Source organism: Sorex araneus, chromosome 1 (assembly GCF_027595985.1).
Source record: "Sorex araneus isolate mSorAra2 chromosome 1, mSorAra2.pri, whole genome shotgun sequence".
Lineage (NCBI taxonomy): Eukaryota > Metazoa > Chordata > Mammalia > Eulipotyphla > Soricidae > Sorex > Sorex araneus.
The window spans coordinates 285,355,763-285,382,127 of NC_073302.1; the positions used below are offsets into that span (position 1 = coordinate 285,355,763).

General features: G+C 36.8%; 1 protein-coding gene across 3 annotated transcripts in view; it reads left to right on the forward strand.

The window, feature by feature from the left end:
- The window catches only part of GPC5 (glypican 5), a 1,500,378-nt gene that overhangs the window by 1,101,318 nt on the left and 372,695 nt on the right, over positions 1-26,365 (forward strand). The window lies entirely within an intron of this gene.

Sequence of the window (26,365 nt, forward strand, 5' to 3'; positions counted from 1 at the left end):
AAAACTTTAAAAAATGGCCAATGAATTATCAGCAGATAATTCAACAAAAGTTAATTTGTTATGATTAATTACTATATGGTTTTAATCTATGTAAGGAAAAATCAAATTATTTAGTACAACATAGTATACTGCCGATTCTCATTTACATAACTGAATTTTCAACTCTGGCATCAAAAACATATTGCATTAAACCTTATTTTGTTCTTGAAACTTACTACCTTCATCATCATATATTTTAATATTTTTCTTAATTTAAAAATTATTTGGGGTTTTGGGCCACACCCAATGATGCCCAGGACTTCCTTCTGGATCTGTGTACAGGAATTATTTCTGGAAGGGTTTGGGGGACCATCTAGGCTGCTGAAGATCCAACCCAGAAAGGTGTGTGAAAGACAAATGCCCAACTTGCTGTACTCTTGTTCTGGCCCGGACCTATTTTATTTTTCTGTGTGATACAAAAATATTTATTCTGTTCTTGCGGTTTTTTTCCTTTTTGGGTTACACCTGGTGATGCACTGGGGTTACTCCTGGCTCTGCACTCAGGAATCATCCCTGGTGGTGCTTAGGGGACCATATGGGATGCTGGGAATTGAACCCGGGTTGGCCACATGCAAAGCAAACGCCTTACCCCCTGTGCTATTGCTCCAGCCCCAATTCTGTTCTTGCTTTAGCTTTTCATCTTTAATGTAAATATAACAATAGCGACTTCACATTCCTTCATACCCTTCCGCTTCCTTTCCAGTAGTGTTTATTGAAAGTCCATTCTTTCTAGCCACTTTGTTGGTTGCCTAAAGCTATAATATTAAACAAAATCACTAGGTTGGATACATCAAGCTAGTGGGTGGTTGAATGAGACAGCACACATGTGTTATTCCACCTAAATTTCCTTGGTACTGAATATATCTACCTTCTTAAAAAAGAACAAAATTCCCTCTTGCCGTTTGCCTAAATTACAGAACTTGTTCAAGGCAGAAAGGACAGGAACAATGGGTAAATACTTTTAAAATACATAAAAGATTTAACACACACTTAATTCTTTTACTTCAGGGAATTTTACCTTGTTGCTCTTTTGTAGATGAACAAAAAAAAAATAAATTGAACAGAAACCATCATCAACCACTGGGTTATAGCAAGATTAATCTTTGAATGGGAGTAATTTAAACACTGTTTCGTCTTTTTGTTTTAGTTTTTGGGCCACACTCTGAAGTGCTCAGGTGGTTATTCCTGGTTATACACTTACAAATTACTCTTGGTAGGGTTCTGGGGACCATATGTGATATCAAAAATCCGACCTGAGTTGGCCTCGTGCAAGGCAAATGTCCTTCTTTCTATACTATTGGTCAGACCCAAATCTAGTTTTTTTTCATTGTAACTTTCATCATCGTGTTATGTCTCAGGATTATCCAATTTTGTTAAGATTTTATTGACAATGTAATCCTGACTTGGACTGGTGTGAAATTCAAACTGTAATAAGCACATAAAATAGTAGTGCAATTGAGAAATTTGGGGTGAATAAAACAATGTAGTAGTGAGCACATTATGATGGGCTTAAATTTAAAACCAGTTGGTTTGTATCTTAGTTTGTTCAGGCTGCTAAGATAATGTGTCATATACCGAACAGTTTCTTGATGACAGAACTGCGTTTCTCATAGTTTAGATGGGTGTAAAGTCCAAGATAGAGACACCTGAAGATTCAGCATCAGTGAGAACCTACCTCCTTGACTTTTATTCCTAACTATGAATGGAATGAGGGAGTTCTATGACAGTTTATTTCAGGAATGATTCCCATTCCTGACGAGGCCATCTACCCTCAAGAATTTAATCACTGCTCTTAGCACTGTCAGTTTGTGGATTAAGATTTGAACATATTAATTTGAGGAGATAGGAAAAAGCAATAGTATTATCGGTATATTTAATTTTTTTCTTTTTATCAATACGAAATAGATTGGCATTTCACATCTAGAGTCTGGTGACTGATGATATATAAGACACAGATTGGTGCCGGAGTGATAGTGCAGTGGGTAGGGCGGTTTGCCTTGCACGTAGCCTACTGTGGTTCAATCCTCGGCATCCCATATGGTCCCCTAAGCACCACTAGAAGTAATTCCTGAGTGCAGAATTAGGAGTAACCCCTGGGTGTGACTCAAAAAGCAAATTAAAATAAAATTTAAAAAAAGATTGAATGGTTTTTTTCATTATCTAAATTTTTATGTCAAAAATATTAAGACAGTTTTGCAAGTTTCTATTTTCAATGGCTGGTAGTGTCTTGATACTTTTCTTTTTTATTTTATTTTATTTTATTTTGTTTTACTTTTTGGATCACATCCAGTGATGCTCAGGGGTTACTCCTGGTTCTGCACTCAGAAATTACTCCTGGCAGTGCTTGGAGGACCATATGCTGAGGATCGAACCCGGGTCGGCTGCGTACAAGGCAAACGCCCTACCTGCTGTGCTCCATCCCGCCCTACCCACTCCGGCTCCATCTTGATACTTTTCAAATAAGAGATACTAGTGGCCAATGCACACAATGTGATATGGAATTTTGTGTTTTAGGACTGAAATGTTATAAATCTTTAGTATACACACATATATACATATATATACACACATATACATATATACATATACACACACACATATATACATCACTGTATCACTGCCATCCCATTGCTCATCGATTTGCTCGAGCGGGCACCAGTAACGTCTCCATTGTAAGACTTGTTGTTACTGTTTTGGGCATATTGAATACGCTACGGGTAGCTTGCCAGGCTCCGCTGTGTGGGCAAGATACTCTCAGTAGTTTGCTGGGCTCTCTGAGAGGGATGGAGAAATCAAACCCAGGTTGTCCTGCAAGGCAAACGTCCTACCAGCTGTGCTATCACTCCAGCCCATATGTCATATGACTGTCACTGTATCACTGTCATCCTGTTGCTCATTGATTTGCTCAAGCGGGCACCAGTAATGTCTCTATTGTGAGACTTGTTGTTACTGTTTTCGGCATATTGAATACTTCACAGGTAGCTTGCCAGGCTCTGCCATGTGGGTGGGATACTCTCGGTAGCTTGCCAGGGTCTCCAAGAGGGGCAGAGGAATAGAACCCAGGTCTACTGTGTGCCAGACAAACGCCCTACCCACTGTGCTATCGCTCCAGCCCATCACACACACACACACATGTATATATACATATAAACAATATATATAATTGTTTCTCTCCAGCCTCAACTTTCCAAATTTTTGTCTGCTTTTTATTTTTTGGGTCACATCCAGCAGTGTTAAGGGCTTACTCCTGCTTCTGTTCTCAGGTATCACTTTTGGTGGGCTTGGGGGACCTAGATCAATCACAAGTCCACTGAGTACAAGGCAAATATCTTACCCACTGTACTATCTCTTTGGTCACTCAAAAGTGTGATTTATGTCTTGTATTAGGTAAAGAACTAAGTACCATAGTTAATGTCACAAGGTCTGTGGGACAGAGTAGAATCAAACCTGTCTCTGGACTAATATCTAGGGCTCTGGATGAATAACCTTTCCAGAACAAATGAACCCCATCTAAATATTGCATATTCTAATAATAGGGTGGTGAGCAGTTTTTGTATAGGAAATGTTTGATTTATTTTATCTTATAAATAACATTTTAGTATGCTTTCAATTTGTAAGTGAGATACTAGGTAAAAGAGCATCAATATTCAAGTTTTATACTATAGCAAGTGGTAAATGGTTATATAAATTATGTACCTACTGATGAGATAGAAATCTTTATATTGGGATTTTTAATTTCCCTCTTTAGAGTATCATCATAATACTGAAAAATTAGGTTCAAAGATGTTTTACTGAAATGGTTAGAAACTGCATTCGCTCATTCAGGAAATATAAACATGAGATATTTTTGCCTAAGTGAGTGTATCACTTGAACTGTCTTTGAACTCTATGCATATCTTGCTATTTATGACAAACAAAGTCATTGCTCACAAAGTATTGGACTTGTCTTTGAAGAAATACCAGAAGATCATTGACAAAAGGCAGAACTGCAATTAGATGTGGAAGGTTATTGTCTTGCTAGAGTCCCAAATGTCAGCTAATTGAAAATGGTAATTATCCTGCACAACAACATAAACCATTTCAATTTTAGAGTATGTGTTGCTTTGAAATTAATAGTCATTGATCTTCTTGTTTTTCACAATTATTCTATGTCCTTCTGTCAGATTATCTAGCCATCAGTCCTTGGGACAAAACCCATTTCACCATCTTTATTGACCATGGTTTAATGAGTGACCTGGCCTTCCTGTTTGGACAGATTGTAATAGGTCCATCCATCTGAGCGTTTGTCAGCCAGAGCTGTGTAACCTTTCCTCTTTGTTTAGTTTCTCAGTGGAAAGGATTTTAAATGAAAACTTCAAATAATTGTGTTACTGTGGACATTTGCATTTATTTCAAATACTGGTTGGGAGGAGCCTTCTTAATCATAATCATAATAGATCTTCAAATTGCAATCTACTGAGAAAGACATCCCCTTGAGAGATGAGTAATTCATATTCAAAATGTTCTGCTGCTTCTAATGGCCAGTCATTCATTCCAAATGGCTTTGAGATAAATTTCTGAGATATTTTCTCAGATATCAAATTAAAATTCTCTTTTGCAAGGGGGGAAATTTGTAGAAAGAAGAAATACTCTCCATTGCTATAGAATAAACCTCATATGCACTTTCATCCAATAAACAGTTGCTTTATAATGTCTTAATATGAGTCACTGAATCACAAGTCAACATTTGTGTTGAAATGAGTAGACAAACCAGTGATATTTGGGTCGGGTGTGTATTATCAACATGAACAGGACACAGAAAGTGTGGGAGATTATTCAGATTTATCTAAGTAAATATCTCCACTCTGAGGTTATATATCTAATACATGGTGTGACAGAAATTTATCATTAGATCAAGTACTGCACAAAATCAAGACGCTAATTTTGAATGTGAAGAAAACTAGCTCAACTACATCCAACATGTTCCATAGTGAACAAAGTTCATGTTATTTGGGCACAGATATGTATATACTCCATCATGTTAAAAATCATGGGTTCATCTCTTGAGAAAGTTGAATGAAAGAGTTTGCAGTAACAAATAACTTGATCTCTTTCCTTATTCAAGAGAACTAATTCTGACTGTCTTCTGGAATAAACTTCTTGTTAAACTCCTCTTAAACCTCCAGGTCTCAAATTTGGTGCCCACCTTGGTTGAACCTAAAGCATGCAACTGTAGCAGAGATCTACTTAAATCACTTTTGAAATATTCCTTGTAATAAGGATTTTCTTTTGGGCTGGAGAGATAGCACAGCGGGTAGGGCGTTTGCCTTGCACACGGCCGACCCGGGTTCAAATCCCAGCATCCCATATGGTCCCCTGAGCACGGCCAGGGGTAATTCCTGAATGCAGAGCCAGGAGTAACCCCTGTGCATCGCCAGGTGTGACCAAAAAAAAAATAATAAGGATTTTCTTTTCCTTGGTGATGTATTTGATTATAGAACTGCACAATTTCTCCTCAACATGCCACCATGAAAGAAATAAATTCTCTGGCATTCCTTTAGCACTGCTGTAAGATTCCGCCTTTACCACAATGCTTCCTCTTCATGCTTAGGATTCTTTTAAGGTGGGATCCCATTGACTCCCTACCCTTTGTCTTGACACATCTCTACTTGCCCGTGCTGAATTCAGAATAGAGCTCAGTTCTGTAATGAAGTATCTTTCCTCTTACTGCGAGAGTGGCTCAATACATGTTTTCACCGTCTGATCAGTCCGGCGTTGGATTTTCTTTGTTGCTCCACATGTCCTTCTTCTATTTCAAAACAGAATGATTCACAATCCCCTAAAGCACTTCTCCTGTCCTAAATCTAATACCTGAATCAGTGAAGATTTTTCACAGAAGGAGTCAGACATGTGAACCCCTGGGAGTTTAGGAGACTTTCTATCTATTCTGTTTTCTTTTTCGCTCTTCTCTGTTCTTTCAGATGGGGAAGATTCATGCAATTCCTTTGCTCCTCCCATTTGTGAAAGGAATTGCTAATGCTTAACAGTTATTTTTGTCTTACTTTGTAGTATAAAATGAAGTATTATATGTTTCAGGCTAGGAGAACATATAATACTAGGACTTGGGCCTAGGGGATTCTCATGAAGATACAAAATCCAACCATACAGGCCTGGTGGTTCAGTGTAAAGGCCAGATGATGTATCAGTGCCTGACGTGTTACTACCCAGAGCCAGTGGGGATGGAGCCACTAGGGCCACATTCATTGGTACCTGAGCGAAATGTCAAGTTGGAGAGTGAATTTGGCATCTTTCTATGCAAATCATGATATCTTGACTTGATAGCTAGCTCACCAGCCTGGCATGAGACATTTCCCCTGAAAATTCTATCTTTCATGTTAACAGCAACTTCATAGCCTAATCCTGTCACACTTTAAATCATACTCTGACAACAACAACAACAACAAAACTGACAAAATAGTCATGAATTTATTTATACTCATATATTCTTTGAACCTAATGAACTTAGGACTCTGCCCTTCCGCTATTGATGCTTTAAAATAAGGGCTGTCTAGACAAGGTTTATCTATAAAAGATATATTTTTGTATTTCATATATATGTTAGAGAGCACATAGAGTTCTACCTGGATATTTTTATGAGGAAGATAAAATCAATATTCACTACACAGCCTAAATTTATGTAACCTGTGATGCCTACAACACATTCTAGCATGCAAATTGGTAACATTCAAAATACATGCCATTTTTTTATCATTGTGAAGGGAAATTGTGGGCATTTGGTGCCCCTCTCCATCAAACCATTTTAGCTACAGATAATTTATCTTATCATTCCCTGCTTCCCTTATTGTTGCCTGGCATTTAATTTCAATTTGCATTAATAAGTTGTCTCATGGTCATGGAGAATTTGTTTAGCTTTTGCAATTTTTATTTGTGGTCTTACTTTGGATTGTTTATCCTGATGGCTAATATGTACGTAAACATTAGGAGAAAAAAATTATGTAATCCATAGTAAATTCATTGTTTAATGCTTAATATAGGACTTAAAAATGTTGAGTGTCAATGGTTGCATTCATTTTGACTTCTTTTTTTTAAATTTAATTTAATTTGACTAATTATTTTTTTCTTTTTGGGTCACACCTGGCAATGCACAGGGGTGACTCCTGGCTCTGCACTCAGGAATCACTCCTGGCGGTGCTGGGAATCGAACCCGGGTCGGCCGCGTGCAAGGCAAACGCCCTACCCGCTGTGCTATTTCTCCAGCCCTTCTTGACTTCTTAAAGATTTGCCACAATAAAATTTTAAAAATCTATAATATTATACAAATATTTATATAAATTTTCTTTGAGTCTGTAGAAAGTTTCATGAATGATTTGAATATCATCTAACCCTAAAAGCAACTATTTAGTTGAATTATTTTTAAATTTTTTTTTAATTGAGTCACTGTGAGATACACAGTTACAAAGCTCTTTATGATCAGATTTCAGTCATACAATGATCCAAACACCCATCCCTCCACTAGACTCCATTTCATTTCCTCCCACCAGTGAAACCCAGTTTCTCTCCTGCTACACCCTTCCCCAGACTGCCTCTATGATTCTGTATCAGGTACTTTCCTTCTCTCTCTCTCCCTCTCTTTCTCTTTCTCTTTCTCTCTCTCTCTCTCTCTCTCTCTCTCTCTCTCTCTCTCTCTCTCTCTCTCTCTCTCTCTCTCTCTCTCTCTCTCTCTCTCTCTCTCTCTCTCTCTCTCTCTCTCTCTCTCTCTCTCTCTCCCACCCCCCCTTCTTGGCACTATGGTCTGCGACACAGATAGTGAGAGATTATCATGTTTTCTCCTTTATCTACTTTTAGCACGCAGTTCCTGACCAGAATGATCATTTCCAGGTATCTGTTTCAGAATGGTCCCTTCTCTATCCCAATTGCCTTCTCCCATAGAACTTGAGGCAGGCTTCCAACCATAGACTATTCCTCCTTGCCCTTGTTTTAGCTAACCTTGGGTATGAGTGATTTTAAAAACCGAGTTTACCATGAAAGTGATGGTTATCTACAAAATTGATCTTTCACTAAGTAATTTTAAAATAACGATATTACACTGGGAACTTTTGATCAATGAAACTGGAGTGTAATCAAGATGAGAAATATGCAAATTGGTGTCAGTCTAAGTCTTATCAGCAGTATGAGAACATGTAAAGCTTAGATTGGATTATTTGAAGATACATCAAAGAAATGTCCTTCTGCTCTGATGCTCAGCATGAGACAGAATGAATTCCCCAACAGGGCAGGCAATTCAAGAGTGTTCAGAGGGGATTTATTCAACATTGATTTGTTTTCACAAGCAAAAGGGATGTGAATACTCTTGGTTCTGAAGATATACTATAGACAAGATGCTTATGAGTTTCTGGTTCTGCTGAAGATGTTTATGAGGTTCAGTTCTCATCACCTGTTCCTTGTCCTGCTAAAGTTAAGGTAGAACAAAGACAACTATGTTCTGCTGCTGATAATAAGTACTTATTCTCTCTTCATTTTAGTTTTAGCACTTATGGAGTGAGGGGAACTGAGAAGATTAGTTTTACGTTATGCAAACTTCTAAAATTCAGTATTTTGTGGAATTGTCAAGTTGATGATACAAGTTGCCATTTCAGAGAAAGTTCAAGATGGGAGAATAGACTTAAGAGTCGCACTTGACAGTCCTATATGCTGGTTGATGCCAAAACTCAGGTGATCTAGCAAGAACTCACTTTTTAAATGTATAATATGTACATGTACACATATGTGTATTTGTACATAGAACACATAGAGAGCTAACCCAAGAATTTAGACCGAATTTTGGTAAAGATTTGGGTGTCAAGTTAACCAGTGGGATATTTTTTAGATAATGTTATATGCTAGGAGAAAATCAAGGAGAGAGTAGGGTTTCAAAAATCACAAAAAATAAAGACTTTTGGGGCTGGAATGATAGCACAGTGGGTAGGGTGTTTGCCTTGCATGCAGCGAACCCGGGTTCGATTCCCAGCATCCCATATGGTCTCCCAGCACCTGAATGTAGAACCATTACTACACTGAGTAATTCCTGAGTGTAGAGCCAGGAGTAAACCCTGTACATCGCTGGATGTGACCCAAAAAGCAAATAAATTAATTAATTAATTTTAAAAAAGACTTTAATATAGAAGAGAGAGAAATTAAATTGTGGTGAATACATGTAAAATTGCAAGAAGTGAGGAGTTTCCATTGGATTTATCTACTTATTGCTTAACCATGGCTGATTTATGAGCTAATGACAATGGAAATAAAATAAAAGTAGCATAAAGAGAGAATAATGTTGATGGAATAGTGAATGTGAATATTCATTATTGTTCCAAAACTTTTATTTCTAAGGTTTGAGAACTGTTACTGAGTAAGGGAAGAAAGTATAGTTCAGGGAAATCCTTATCCCCTTGGTGTTGCTACTGTCATTTTTTTTTTTTTGCAGATGTAATAGAACACATTTTAGTGCCTAATAGAGAAGCGATTTTTGATGCAAGAAAGAAATTGGTTAATTGTGTTTTTAAGGTGAATTATTTAGTCATTAGCAGAAAACAGTAAGCTCTGTTGGAAGGGAAGAAGAGGATTGAAGAGGAATAGGTTTTAGATATGTAGCTAATGGTGGGTGTGCAAGCTGACAATAGAAGACTGGAGATGCATCAGATGTTGATACATAAGTCAGATTGTACATGATGGGATGCTCGAGGTTTATGGGAATTGGACTGTAGGCATATGAAATCTTCCACAATGTTGTAATGTTGTATCCACCCAATTTCCTTGTTCCCTTTCAAAAATATATTTCAAACATGTTTTACTCTCCTGAACATAGCCACCATTTCTCTTCACCAGTCATCTTCCATTGAATTACTAAAATAATAATCTCATTCAATTATTTAGATCTGTTTTGTTTTATTCTTATCCTTGTTCATTCCTGCACTATCAAGAAACTAGAATAATCTCAAAAATATGTATTATGTCAACTTCCCTTTCTAAAAATGACTTCTAATTGAAATTGTAATTAATATGTGAAACATTAGGTCTCTGTTTTTATCAAACATTACTTACAGAGAAAAATATTCTTGAACAATATCCCACTGTACAGTTAGGCGCAGGTTTATAAAAGAAAGTTTCCTTTAACCTTAGTTGCAGTATATTCATGTGTGAGACTATATGATTCAGGTCTTTATTGTGTGTTATAATGTCCCACACAGTAGAATGTAAGTATACTTTTACTTTCTAATGTGTTATACTTAAACAGTTGAGAAAATAAATAATTAGTAAAACAAAAAAATACAACATGTCTTACCCTCAGAGCATTCTAACTCAGGGAAAAGAAAGATTGGTAAAACTAATAAGGAGCCAGAGCAGTAGTACAGGAGGTAGGGTATTAGTCTTGCATGCAGCCAACCCAGGCTTTATCCCCAGCATCCTACATGGTCTCTTGAGCCCACCAGGAGTGATCCCTGAATTCAGGGATCCCTGGGATACCTGAATCCCAGATATAAACCCTGAACACCATTGGTATAGCCCAAAAAGAAAAGAGGAGAAGAGAAAAGGAGATGGAGAGGAAGAATAGGGGAAGGGAAGGGAGAGAAGAATAGAGTAGGGGAGGGGAGGGATGGGGAAGGGAGGGGAGAAGAGAGAGGACAAAGGAGAGGAGATGAGAGGAGGGGAAGAGAGTGGATGGAGGAAAGGAAGGGAGGGGAATGGAGAGAAGAGGAGAAAAACTTTAATAAAAAGATAAAAATCACAACCTTTAGGAGGATCACTCATTTTATACTGAGTCATCAGCAAAAACGAAAAGGTTGATATGAAAGAATGAGTTTATAGATATAGATTTATAATCAAAGATGGCATATAGAGCAGAAGTTGGAAATACAGATGAGTTCTGGAAATTTGGGGAAGGTCAGTTTGTAAAAAAAATAAACTCATGCAAATAAATTCTATTCTCTCTCTGTTGTTTCTGAATATGAATACTATTTTCTATTCATGTTTGGTGTGGGGCAGACACCCGATGGTGTTCAAGGCTTACTCCGCTCTGCACACAGAGGTCAGTCCAGGTTGGCATTGGGACTATATGCGGTGCCAGGGCTCCGACTCAGGCTGGCCATGAGCCACGGTCTGCTCTATTGCCTGTCTGCTCTTTAACATGAAAAATATCAGTGTACTATAATGGTAGAAAGGGAAAACTTAAATAATCATTGTAATGAATGCTTATACATTTTTATATTTATTCAGCAAATACTTCTTGAATGCTGATTTCCAAGGATCAGAATTCAAGATCAAAAGATCATCAAAAAATTAAATCCAGAACCTTGCTCTCATAGAAAAATGCATATGTCTTTAAAAATTACACTTTTATTACAGTAGCATCATAAATTCATAAAGAGCAGATGAAGTTGCTTCTTCATTTTTTTCCTCTTTCTATCATGATAATAGCAGCCGATTTAGATAAACAGCAATTACATAATAAACCTCAAGTGGATTTATTAATTGCATAATCAAAGTAGCTCTAGATATTAAAAATGGATGGAATGAAATTCAAATTTTCCACTGTGTACCATCACCAACCTATCTTCAAATGGTTGAATAAAGAGAAACATTTAAAATTCGGTTTTTTACATTGACTAATAGCAGGCCACTCTTATGGATCATTTGAGCTGAAAAACTCTTCAGGAATGAATGATCCGGAGTCTCACTTTGATGCTTTAAAGAAATGCAATAAGGTCCAAAGGTATAGATGGATAGCTGTGAGTTCAAGCATGGGTGCATTCAGTGGCAGAGAACCTCCCAAGGCCAGCCAATAGCAATGGATGAATGAAGGAACTGGTCACAGGCTGGTTGGTAATCAGTGACCTTTTATTTCCCTCTCACAGGGAAATAAATCTTAGTTATATAGAAAATGATAATTGGGGGTACACATAGGTATGGTTGAATATTATCATAATAATAACAGGTAAAATGCCCTTCCTTCAGTGACGTTCTTCTAGGAGATGAATTCAGGGACAAAATCTCATCTGAAAGTTTAGCACTCTAGATTATTAGGAGATTCGCTCAAGGGCAAGTATCCGTCTATGGGTGTATTGCTTTTTCCTTTCCTTAGCTAGTAATCCATTTGAAGAATCATATTAAATTTACTTCTTACTAATATTTCCTGTCATTTTGTATGAACACTGTAAGAGACATATTAACCTAAAAAGTTGGCTCTTCCTTGGGACTTCTCACTATATATTCCAAACTACAGTCCTCAGGCCAGGTTAGTCTTTCCTAACCCCAGCAGGTTCCTTATTCAGTTACTTCTTTTTGGTCATGACAGAGTTTATTCCATGACCGTGCTCTTAACATACATTTTATGGCATGTAATCTGTTCCTTTTTGATGCGAAGAGTAGTTTACAACTTGCCCTGTGTCCATCCAATTTCCTTACCAGGACCCTCCTTTTGGGGTATTAGGAACCAAGGTCAACTGAGGCTTAATTCAAGTAAATATGATGGACACTCCGGAGTAAATATTGATCCAGAATCAGTTAACTTCTAAGTTACAAAAGTATAGCATTCACTGTTTTTCTGTGTATGTACAAAAAGGACATTGCTCTAAAGTAAACTCTGCGAAAGATATAAAGGAAAGAGAACAGCAATAATTCACTTACATATACAAATTCCAGCATCCTCAGAAGAATTTGACTTACAAGGCACAGGATTTGATTTGGGGATAAAAGTTATTAACATTATAGGAGAAGGAGAGCACAAAGGAGAGGTTAAAGGTAAACACAGAGGATTAGTAGTGCTGGTGGATTTGAGAGTGTCTCAGGAGCACTGTGGTGAAAGTAAGTCAAAAAGCTCCCTGTGGGAGGAGCAAGGACAAACCAAGGTTATCCAACAATAGTAACTCTGCCTTTCAAACCTGAGTCGGCAAACTCGATCCCAGAACCCCAGCACTCTGCCACACATATTGTCTGAATCAGTAGCACCCTATACCCACCACTACCACACATATGATGAATGATCAACCACCTGATGAATGTGGTGAAGGTAGTAAGCTCTGCAACTATGCTTGCAAGTTAACAGCATAACAACAGCAATAAAAGAGAAGGGAGGGAGGGAGGGACAGAGGGAGGGACACGGAGGGAGGGAGGGAGGGAGGGAGGGAGGGAGGGAGGGAGGGAGGGAGGGAGGGAGGGAGGGAGATGCAATAGCAAACTCCTTCATCACAATCTTTCTGTATCACTATCGCTTGAATGACTTTAAAATAGAGTATCAGTATAATCAAAAGACTAAGTGCTGGTGAACACAACAGTCCCTTGAATTAAGTATTTGGACTCTCAGGTAAATTGACAGCTGATGCTTCTTATTGACTCTTCTTAAAGAGAATAAAGTTTATTCTAATCCAACTCTCATTAGGCAGCACACTGTGAACTTAGATATGTAGTTTCTTTTTTATTTTCACTACTGATTCATTTTAAATTGTGGTTTCATACATCCTAACAGTAGTGATGATAATAGAGACCGAAAAGGATATGCTTCTAAGAACTGTGCCCAACAATGGATATAACTCAGCAGCATACCACTTACCTGGCATGTGGAAGGATCTTGATTTAATTCCATGCCTCCCTTGCCCCCTCCTCCCTGCCCCAAACCCATACTTTTCCATTAGAGGAAAAAAATGAGGGCCAGAGAGATAGTGTAGAGGATAAATTTTTTTTCATGATATCACACAGATTTGACATCATATATTTGTTCAGACATCACTGGCCTCACCTCACGGTCCTGCACCCAACCTGGAATGAGAAGGTTAATCCCAGCACCGCAGGCCTGGAGCAGTGCCGCCTCCTCTGACCATAACTGGTGGTCTAATAATCACTGAGGACACATCCTCCGCCTAAAAAGTAATAAGTATCCAGCTGTTTCTGAATAAGAAAATGTGTTGGTTGTCGACACAGGGAACGAGAATGGAGAAATCAAATTGAAAACAGAGATTTTCGTCGCCAACATTCAACAACTTGTATTGAATTTAAATTCCGCTTTCTGACAATCCAGAAATTGGATCACATCATCCCCTTATCTGAGGGATCACATTCCAAACACCTGGTTCAGGTTCGGAATTATGGAAAGGTCTGGGTCCTGTGTAGGTACTGTGTTGATTTTCTTTCTACATGTGCCTAATTAGGTTTGCATTTATTTTCTCAGTTCAGCACAGTAAGTGACAAAAAAAAAAGAATAGCTAATAATAGAATCATTAAAAAGATGTACTGCAGAAAAGTTTATGTGAGTGCAAGAAAAATCTCTGTAAGTCAGCTGAGTTTGCTGAAGGTCACTGAGATCTTGGAAAACAAAACTGAAGATAATGAAAGAAAACCATCAGCATAGGCAATGTAGGATCTTTCTTTAATTCTTAATAAAAGGTAGTATTGTGCTAGCCACTGTGATAGCCACGAGCTACATGGGACTATTTGAACTTAAATTACATATAAATTACATTGAAATAAAGTGAAAAATGAGGTTTTCCAGCCATATGGCTTCATTTCAATGATTCAGATGTCCTATGGTTGATTAGTGTCTTTAATAGGAGACTGCTCTGATCAAAGCTTTCTTTTCTTTCCTTTTCTTTTCTTTTCTTTTCTTTTCTTTTCTTTTCTTTTCTTTTCTTTTCTTTTCTTTTCTTTTCATCAGTTTTCAAAGTGCCATTGCATTTGCATTTTTTGTTTTGCATCTCTGGGCAGTGAACAGGAGGCTTTAAGAAGGTGAGGAATTTCTCAAGGTGAGAAACTGATTGTCTCAAGAGGCCACTGGTACAAATGACAACTAAGTGATTGCCACAGAGTGCAGGAAAATGCAGCCATTTGTAACTGTGATTGCAAGATTTTGAAGGGAATTTGCAATCAGGAGACTATTTATATGGTTGGTTGTTTCTGCAATTGCTTTGTCATGATTCACTATGACATATCATGGTACACCATGTTCATTTTGAGATGGTATAATAAATTATAGATAAGCTGGAGTGATTATAGGCTTGGGCACTTCTGAAAATGGGCCTCCATATATTTCAGGGGTATTATCTTCCAGAAGTCTTCATCATTGACAATAGAAGTGTTTACTTCCAAACCATTTTTAAGTATTTCATATGCAGTGGAATTTTTCCCTATATTTTTTTCAAGCATAGGAGACGCTTAATATATATTTTTTCTATTTATGGAATCTCTGTGGGATGTGAACCAATTTAAATGATTACATACTATTGTTAGTAAAATATGCATAATAATGTAGATTCCCAGTAGAGTTTTCTGTGATTAGCATAGTTATCCTGGGGCTGGAGAGACAGTATAGTGAGGAGGGTGCTTGCCTTGCACATAGTCAACCCAGGTTTGATCCCTGACATCCCATCTGGTCCCCCAAGCCCTTCCAGTAGTGATCCTCTGAGCACAGAGTCAGGAGTCAGCCCATATCATGACCCAGAGTGGCCTCCCAAAAGGAAAGTCAACATTTCAAAGGCATGGACCCTACACCAGGTGTTAACCAAAAAACCAAAAAAAATAGATATAGGGAACTGAAGGATTTTTATGCTCATGGAGTTGATAAGAGTGTTGTATCTTCTTTCTCCGAATTATGTTTTATTATTTAAATTATATAACATTTTGTAACTTTTCGATGCTCTGTAATAACTCCTGAAAATAACTCATTTAATAACTCATTCTAACTAGTATGTGATGTGAAGGAAAACTTAAAATTATATGACTGTGGTCTGAGAAGCAATTTTCAGTCTAAAATAGTACAATTTTCTTATTATTCATTTATGTCAACATTGTATATCTTGTCCTCTTTTTTTTTTCCCAAAAAAATCCAATGTGTTTATATTGATAACGTAACAACAAACTTGAAACTTGGAGAAAGACTGGCAGATTTGAATTCTGGTTCTGTGACTTTGTAACTTTGTGCTCTTCATAACTCTAAGGCTTCATCTAAATGTCTGTAAGTTAGAGATGATAATAACATTAATAAGTCCCATATCGTGATGGATTCATTGGCTTGATTAGATGAGCTCACTGCAAGCAGATCCCTTAAAGGAAGTGTGTTAAGATCCTTCAAGGCCTGTGTTAATCAAATGTGAAATGCTAGTGTCCTTTCTTTTTTTCCATGTTTGGTGCCTTAGGCCTCACCTGTGAATGGGGACTGTCATTTGCTCCTTCACTAATGCATTGGCACTGTTATTGCCTTTAGGGCCTAGATTGTATTGAAAATGCCCCACATTTACCAATGGAAAAACTGCTATAAACCCACAATATCATTATCATAATCAAAGTCAATGCTGAAACTCTGGCTATATCTACTTTTAAAACCAGGACCCAAGACAAAACTTTATATTGCCACTACTTCTATTTGAATTTATTATTAAATGTCTTAGCCAGAGCAATTACAGAGAATGGAAATAAAAAAGAATCAAGATTTTCCTGGCCTCTACTGATGTGTCTTCCTGTGGTTTATTTTGTGGTATGGATCTTTTTTAAAAAAAATTGAACAAAATATATACTTGCGACATTTGCAGTTTTTGCTCTGTACATTATAATAAAATTTTCTTATTCATCTATCCAGAGATATTTATATCACATATTTGTATGTATATGTGTTCATATATGTGCATTCATGTATATGTGTACATGTGAATGTACATGTAGAATTTATATATATTTATACATGAGTTCAATTATTAAACTTACAAAGCACCTCACTTTTCCCTGTCAGTGTGACTGCACCTAGTTGTTTAAAGATAGCAAACTTATTCAACAGCCTCAATGCTTTAAATTTAATTTATATTAAAGCATAATTTTATTTAAAGACTTAGACTTATGCATCATTCTCCCATGATGGAATGCTAAGTATATCCTATCCAATGCTTAGTTCAGAAGCACTTTATTTCTACTATGCCACTGAAGCACAAGTTAATTAAATTACATAAATTCCAGGCAGTGATGGGAAAAGTAATATTTGGTGTAAATGCATATTCTTCCAGAAATTACTCCCTTGCAATGTGTGCTGAGACATCAGCTGCTTAACTGCTGGCATTTTTTATATGTCCAAAGGGAAAACACATTTAAGTAGGTTACTTAGTTATCCTTCGGCTTGTGAACTGCTATCAGTTCTGTTGTTTGCTAATAGTCCTTCAGGACAGAACTCATTCAAAACCAGACAGGGAATATAATGATATAAATGACGTAAGATCTATTGTTTACAGTGTCTATAGTCTGGATTCACAGGAATACTATGGTTCTAGGTGGTGGGACCCGGCAGGTGATCAGTTTCATTTGATTTACCACGATAGGGGCTTTGACAGTGAAATTGACTAAAATGGATTCTACCTGTGGAACAGCCTTGTAGAAAATTCTCTATGCTGATGTATATAAATGCACTATATGTATAATATAGCAATAGCATTTAAGTTTTGACAAAAATGCATCTATTAACAATTGAATGCCTGCAAGTGGCTTTTATCACAGTGATTTTCAGGGAGTCATTTTAGTTTAGTCAGAATTATCTTGAGAACTTCAACTTCCCAGTCATGAGTTCTGTTATACCTTCCCCCATTCACCTCAGTTACTTGTCACCTGTCTGCATGCATCAGCACAGATTTAATCCTGCTCTGGGTTTCTTTCCATGTGACAATTGAGAGAACCACGGAGCAGATAACAACTGTAGAATTCAAGGTGGCTAGTCTACTACTGAATGCTGATGAAATGGCAAAAGATAATAAGTTAATCGGTGATTTAAGAGAAAAAAAAACAATTCTTACATCCCTGTATATTGCCTTTACTTATATCATTTATCTTCACAATTACTCCACATTGATTATTCATAAGTTCTAGTTGCTCAAGAAACATGGCACAAGTCTGCTTTCTTGGGGAGTCAAGAGTAAGATTGCAGAACAAAAATGTACGAATGGTTTAATATAAAGTATTAGATAATGATGGATGAGGAAAAATTAGGCAAGTGATATGGAGGGATGTGGAGTGAAATGGGATGTTGGTTTTGCAGTTTTTATGAGGTACAGGAAATAGATCACTGGAGTCTAAAGCAGCAGAGTAGAAATTCAATGGGATAAACCAGCTCCCCACAGCAGGTACTTGAGTCATAGAGTTCTATCAATCACCTAGTGCTTGCAATCACAACTCACAAAAGATCTCAGAATATTAATTTACTTTCTATTCCCCCCCACCACACAGATGAGTAAATGTCATCCTGCTCTTTAGTCCATTGCAAAACACACAAAAATATCAATAATACCCAGGGTTACACAGAACTAGGACTAAGATCAGATACGTTCACAAGCCAAACGCTCTCAGGTAAACAGGAAATTCAAAAGGAAGATGATATTTAAAACTCTGCAAGGCACAACCAAGAAAATACCTGCTCCTAATGGGGGAGGGGGTAATAAAGGGAAAGTTTTTGGGCAGGCTTGTCAAATTTTGTGTAGAACTCCACTATGATGCATTTGTCACTATATGATAAGTATTTTTTAAAGTGCTGATCTTTTTCTGAAATTTTTATGTTCTTCAGAGGCATTCTTATTTATCCCTAATGCTGTCCTAAAGTGTTTTGTGATTCTTTTCTGAAATTTCAAGTCTGGATAATTTGTGATTCTGAATTCGTTCAGCAATCAACAGCTACTATTTAGACCTACCAATTTTTAATGTCTAAATTTATGTGCCTTTATAGTCTTTTTCTTATTGAATAAACATCCTATTACTTTCCAAATTATCCAGTTGTAGACTTTTTTTGTTTTATGACATTCATTTTAAAATGTTTTACAAATCAACAAATGATTAGCTTATATGGACAAAAATGTGTGAGGTTATATAAAACTATCTCCTTTTGTCATTGTTTCTGCTATTTTCTATAGAGTAACATAAAGGGTTCCCTTGGGAATGAGCATTGGAAGGCTGATTCTGCTAACTGCCCATGTGCTTAGAACACATCAGTGAGTGTCAGCTTCTTTAACTCTCTGCAATATATGTATGTCCCAGTGGGGTTCATTAGAATCAAAGTGCCTAAGATATATAAATGCACTTTATAAATTGTAAGACGGGCATTGCTTGTTTATTCTGTAAGTTCTTAACATTATCTGTATTGAGACAAAAATTGTGGTATAGGGTAAAAATTAATCTCATTATAGATAAAACCAAGAACGGGTTGCAAATAATTGAACTGGGCTGGAGAGACAGTATAATATATAAAATGCTTATCTTGTATAAAGCTAAGATTTCATCCCTGGTAGCACATGTGGTTCCCTGAGTGATGCCAGAAGAAATTCCTGAGCACAGATCTAGGAGTAACCCCTGGCATTGCTGGGTATGGCTCACTCTTTCTCTCACACACAAATAATCAAATTTGTGTATGGAACTGGATACTCAAAATTAAAATTAAAAGTCCAATAGCAAAGATAAACACCATCTTGATTTTAAGTGAAGTAAAATTCCGGCGGAATTATTTATTTTATTATCATGAAGGAGCAGAGAGTCTCTTGCCTGCATGCCTGGCTGTCTTCCCCGGGGCCCCTGGGAGGGGATGGGTTCCAGCTTCCCTCTCCACCTCGAGCAGAGCTCCCACTGGCCAAAGACCACCGAAACCTAGCTACAGCCATGCTGGAGGCTCCTCTCTACACGTTTGGACAGGCCTCATGCATGAAGGTGTGGAACCCAGGTGTGTGTGATCCCATCAACGGCCAACATCCAGAGAGAGACTTAAAAGCAAGCTCTCAGAAGCAATATCTTTAGCCTACTTCTCCTTCTAGGAGAAACTGGCAATCTTCTGAGAGTTTCCTGCCCCCATGGGACAGCCTTGCAAGCTTCCCATGGTGTATTCATATGCAAAATCAAGTAACAAGCTGGATTTCATTCCCCTGACCCTGAAGAGCCCCCAGTGCAACATCCTTAGGAGGGCCAAGTCGAGATTGACTTCTAAGATCTCAGGGAAAGAACGAAATGAGATGTTATTAAGCCCGCCAGAGAAATCTGTGATTAACGGGATATTGTGATTGTGATTGTTTGTGATCATGAAGGAAGAATTTAAAAAACTTTACTGACCAAAGAGAGTCTCTTGCCCGCATGCCTGGCTGTCTTCCCCTGGGCCTCTCGGAGGGGATGGGCTCCAGCTTCCCTCCCCACCCCGAGCAGAGCTCCCAGCATCCGAAGACCATCAGAACCTAGCTACAGCCATGCTCAAGGCCCTTATCCACACGTTTGGACAGGCCTCACGCATGAAGGTACCAGCAGAGGAACCCAGGTGTGTGTAATCTCATCAACGGCCAACATCCAGAGACTTAAAAGCAAGTTCCCATGCCTCTCGATATCTTGTAGCCTACTTCTCCCTCTGGGAGGAACTGGCAGCTTCTGAGAGTTTCCTGCCCACATGGGACAGCCTTGCAAGCTTCCCATGGTATATTTATATGCTAAAGCCAGTAACAAGCTGGATCTCATTACCCTGACCCTGAAAGTGTCTCCAGTGTGACATCCTTGGGAGGGTGGAGTTGAGAGAGACTTCTAAGATCTCAGGGAAAGGACAAATGGAGAGGTTACTGAGCCTGCTTGAGAAATCAATGATTAACTCGGATTTTGTGATCGTGATAGTGATCGTGACTGACCAAAACTGTTCAACACTGACAAACAGAATTGGCTGAGGATGAAGTAAAACAAATATAGGTGCTAGGAAAACTGCAAGACTTAGGAGAACTCAATGTGGAAGGGGATTTCTGCTGAGTGGCAAATCAGAATTTGTTACTATATTTTCTTATTAGCGATTTCTAACAAACTACCAACTTATTTTAGGATTAAATATGGTCTATTGTATTATGATCAAATCCATATTAATTACAAATGTGAAATTGAGAAATAATGAAGGTGCCCTTGAGAGATAAAGTGATAGTCCAATTTATTTTTGAAAGGGTCTACATACTTACAAGCTATGCAGAAAAGAGATCGATTTTAATCTTCCAATTCACAAAGATAAGACCTCTTAACAAGAGAAGAAAGCTGGAATTATTTTCTATAATTAAACATAAATTTTGGTATAAAATTACAAAGCAAGCATATTTTAGAAATGTATTACTAATCTACATTATAATATGTGTGTGCATATTAATAGAATTTATTTTCTTTTTATGTGAGAAATGTTATTTGACTTATATTTTCTAATGCAAAATTGAAGATTATTTTCAACATAAAGGAAATCATGTTCTCTACAGCCATGTTCTTTTTAAATTTTTGCCAATTGAAGTTTTGTGATTTATACTCTTAATGATGGTTTCTCATGCACATCGTTCCAATACCACACCCAACACAGGTGTGTCCTTCTTCCTAATCCGCCAACCCCCCGACCCCAAAACGCTGCTTCTTCCTTACCACTCACGCTCCCAACCAACTCAGTTGGGTGGTTGATTTCTTCCATTTATGTTGTCTTTAATCTTTGTTGCTACTTGTAGTATATCTTTAAGTCCCTCATATGTCTCTAAGACCATTTTTATATGTCAAAAATGTCCCATGGTAATGCAAGAGCATATAAGAATTAAAATAGTTGATCAACTGTGCAGGTTATCCAACTCAACACACTGCCTCTAACAGATACCAACAAAAAGACTATAGAATTTTTTGTTTCCTAAATTATTTCCCAAATAATTGCTCTAAAACTATTTCATTCTCAGAGTTACCATTTCTTCATACCACTGATTTCATGCTGGTCATTATTTCAGACTTGCAAGATTTTTTCATAAGTATCATTAATACATTATAAATTTTGGCTATATCACTTTGGAATATGAAACTTAACCTCATAAATTTATTAAGCTATGTCAAATGATATTTTCTCTTAGTTGCCCTCAATTATCTTCTTTTTTGGTTCAAAAGAGATTCTCTTAAACTGAGTTTTCTTCATATATGTCCTTAGCTTCATAATTGCAGAATTATTCTTTTTTCATCTCACAGATTTTTTTTATCATTTTATCCTACAATCACCATCATTTAAGTCTGTCCTCAAAAGGCAGACTTCTATCTCTTTGATATTTTTTGCCTGCTATGAGCTGAAACTAAAAGGCTTTCATCTTATCTTCCTTGACATATACTTCCACAATGCATAAGCCAGTATAGAATCAGCACTTTGTACAAGGAATTTTTTAAATCCATAATTTTCAAATAATGTCACTATCCCACTTTAAATTTTAATTTTTAATAGATTTGCACACCAATTTCCTTTAGACTAGTTGACCAAACACTAAAATTATTTAAATATTCTATCGAGAGTTGGTATCATAGTCAGCTAAGTAAAATTTAAGCAACCTAACACAGTTCAACACAAGATTTTCCTTTTTCGGGAAGCCAAAGGAAATAAAATTGAGGAAAATCAAAGAAATTGGTTGAATCTTAAAGCACAATTGTTAGTGTTTCATAAATAAGAAAAGTACCTCTTTTTAAATGGTATTGTGTATCCATACACAGTGGTCTAGCCCATTATTTATATCTGTAAGTGGCTAACATGAAGTTTTCCTTGACTTCCTATCAGGAGGATGGGGAATAATTTTTCCTGTCTGATAGTAGTTGAACAAAGCCACCTCACCCTGAGGCTGACTTCACTCTGTCAAATAAATGACTGTTCTCTCACAAATACACGACAATAAACCTGTTGGTTGCCTTTTGAATTTACAGGGAAGGAGCACCTTCCAGGGTCCCAAGTGAATAGCTGTCTTTCTAAAATGACTTCTCCACAGGTTTACCAGATTATATTTTTTATTGCATTTCTGCAGAAGCCTTGTTCTTAATATTCCCCGCCATATTAGACCTATTTGAAACACACCTATTTGAAACACACCTATTTGAAACACACCTTTTAAGGTAAGCACCTTAAAATTAGAAATCATTTTTAGCAATAAAGATTAATAAACATGGTTCTATTTTATTATAGCTATATCTGTGCTCTGACCAGAACAATAATTTTTGGGAATTTACATTACTTGATTAGAATTAGAAGTACTATTGGTAGTTATTACTGAGACTTGAAAATATTGGCTAGATAATTTTATAATCAGATCCATAGCATATGTCAAACTTTTTATCAAAATTAATTAATATAATTAATATATAATGATTAATTAATTATATTATAATTAATTCATTATATAAGCTTCAAGTGGGCTACACTAGCACATGACAGGGACGAATGGAGACATTGCTGGTGCCCACTCGAGCAAATTGATGAACAACGGGATGCCAGTGATACAGTGATACAGTGATAAGCATCAAGTAAAAGAAGAAAAAAAGCAAGAATTGACAAATATACAGTATGTTTCACTCTATTGATTTTAAGCAAACTCAAAAATTATTTTCCAATAAAACAGGAACCAAGTTCTAACTACCTAATTTCATTCCATTTTCCTGGCCGTGTTCATTAAAAACTTATTTTTAATGCAAACGAGATACTTAGCTGTTAAATGTTTTGTTTTTGTTTTTGTTTGGGAGCCATACCCAGTAATGCTCAGGGTTTACTCCTCCTGACTCTTCCTCAGAGATAGCTCTTTGGAGAGATTGGGAGACCATATGGCTGAAGATTGAACCTGGGTCAGCTGCATGCAAGGCAAGAACTTTGCCATTATAATATAGCTCTGACCCTTAGCTATTAAATTCTAAATCAGCATTTTTTTACCACTTTTACTTGTGGACCTATAGTACCTGTCTTGCATACAATCCATAGACCAGCAATTATAACCAATGTGATAGATCAATTGTTTTAATCCTCTAATACATGCAGAATACCTTGTCTGTATGTATTGACTATATTCAAAAGATTTTAACTTATATCAACTTTACCAAATTTTGGTAAAAAAGATGTGAGACAGGAATCAATGACAGGCAAAACAATAAAGGAGAGGTCACAGAGTTATTCATCATATCCCACGAATTCTGAATTCTGTGACATCTGGACCTGCATTCTGAAAAGGCTTGGTGAATGTGGCCAAGCTGATGTCCTTCCACTTTTGATCCATACATAGTTAGAACTGTTTTATCTAGGCAGGCTGCACTTTATAACCAATTTCAGAAATGAAATAAATAAAATTTACTGATATACATTTTTGAATTCTTTGTCAGATTTTTGCTGTCTTTTTGCTCTATTATAGGTAATTTCTCTAAGAACTGCTTTTGTGTACATTACAAGGTAGGAAACAAAAGTGCAAATACTGAATTTTTAAACTACCCTGCATTAGCTACTTCTCTCCCACGTGCATATGACTTAAAAAATTTCCTGTTAGGTAGACAGCTAAAGGTTACTGGAAGACTCCTTAAAACTCTATCCTTAAATAATGCAAACTTGAGCCTGAGTCATCTGTTGATCATGGTTAGCACTGTCCCTTCTGCAATGCTCTGAATTCTGTCCCTGACACTGTCTTCACCACCCCCCCCACCCAATTACCTCCCATCACACAAAATGCAGCATTATTTATGTAAAGGAGTACAATCTAGTGAAAATTCTGGAGTGACCCTGACTAATACTGTACATATTTGGATATGAGACTAGAACACAAGCAGATGAGAGGCATGCTGACATCTTTTTAGGTTGGTTGTTTGGTTGGTTTTAGGATCCTTTGTTGTGCTGGGGACTGAACCAGGTTTGGCAGGGTGAAAGTAAGAATTTTGACCCCTATACTCTCTTTCTACTTTTGGGCATTATGGCTTGCAACACAGACACCAAGAGGTCATCATGTTTGGTCTATTATCTACTTTCGGCACGCATCTGTGGTGGGGAATGTGCACTGGTGGAGGGATGGGTATTCAATCATTGTGTGATTGTAACCCAAAGAAGAAAGCTTGTAACTATCTCACAGTGATTCAATTAAAAAATTGTAAAAATTAAAAAAAAATTTAAAAAGAAACTTGACCCCGGTACTATTTCACCAGCACTATTAATATACTGTAATTAAGTGAAGAATAGCAGTCATGAAAAGTAATTACACAAGACAGTTCTGGTGTTCAAGCCACAAAATTAATATAGTAAGCGACATAGTAGGAATCTCCCAGACAGTATCAAAATTCTTCTAAATGTTAATAGCAAAACATATACTTTTATAGCAAAGAACAGAGACATGAAAATTACTGTGAAAAACGTATTTGTTCTCTCTACATTTTTGCAAGCTCAAGGACCATAAATAGATAAATAGAATCAGTTTACTACAGAATATTGGAAATACTTTCATAGGTGCGATTGGCAACTTTTAGAATATTTAGCCATAGTAGTTGCATGTGGAGTGTTTGAAAGACATGAAAATGAATATATATTTTAAATGAATCAACCCTAAATTATATTAATCTGTGTTTATAATTCTTAGAGTTAGAAGGCAGATTGTTACTAGTGATAAAAGAATATAAAGTATTTGTAGCTAGAGAGTGCAGTGGATAGGATACTTACCATGTATGTATTTGACATAAGTTTGATTCCTGGCAACCTGGTATCCTGACCCCTGCTATGAATGACCTTCGAACTTAAAGTCAGAAGTATACCCTGAACATCACTTAATGTGACCCCTCAAAATATAAAATGCTGAAAAGGTATTAAAATCAATTATATACTTAGAATGTATATATTATTTCCACATATATTACATTTATACTTGGTTAACTCATTTTTTGGAAGAGCATTCTGGTCTAGTTACCTGAATCTTATTACACATGTTGGTTATCTTAATTCTTCATTTGAAATATAATCTCATTTTATTTCTCTATTATTTTATCATGAATCAAAAAACAATAAGATTTTTGGTTTTCCCCTTTTAGAATCTTGGTTGTAGATCCTCACTACTTAAATAAAGATCAGTGAACTCATATGTGTTCACATAAATTTTCACAAATTTGTTTTAAAGCAATTACTCTATGATTAATTGCCAATAAATAATATTTATTTTATAGACCTGCACAGATTAGTTACATAACTATTTCTGGAGTGAAAAGGGGTCACAAGTAGGGAATATTTTGGAAATCCCTTGTCCAAAATCAAGATATACTGAGTGTTAAATGAGTATCAATCTGTTGAGCATCAGAACCAGGGAAGTCATGTAATCAAGGCTTATGAGGAAGAAAATGATATATAGGTAGCAGCTGCCTGACATCACCTCTAACGTAAGAATCTTTTGCTTCTGATTGAAGTAGTTGAACCTCAGGGAGGTTACATCCATCAGTTTGTATGGCTTTTGTTCTCATCCTCAGCCTTCACCAGACTCTCAGACATGAGAGAAACTCAAAAAGACATCTCCAGAGTAACACATGAATAATTTCCAGTGTTCAGACAGAA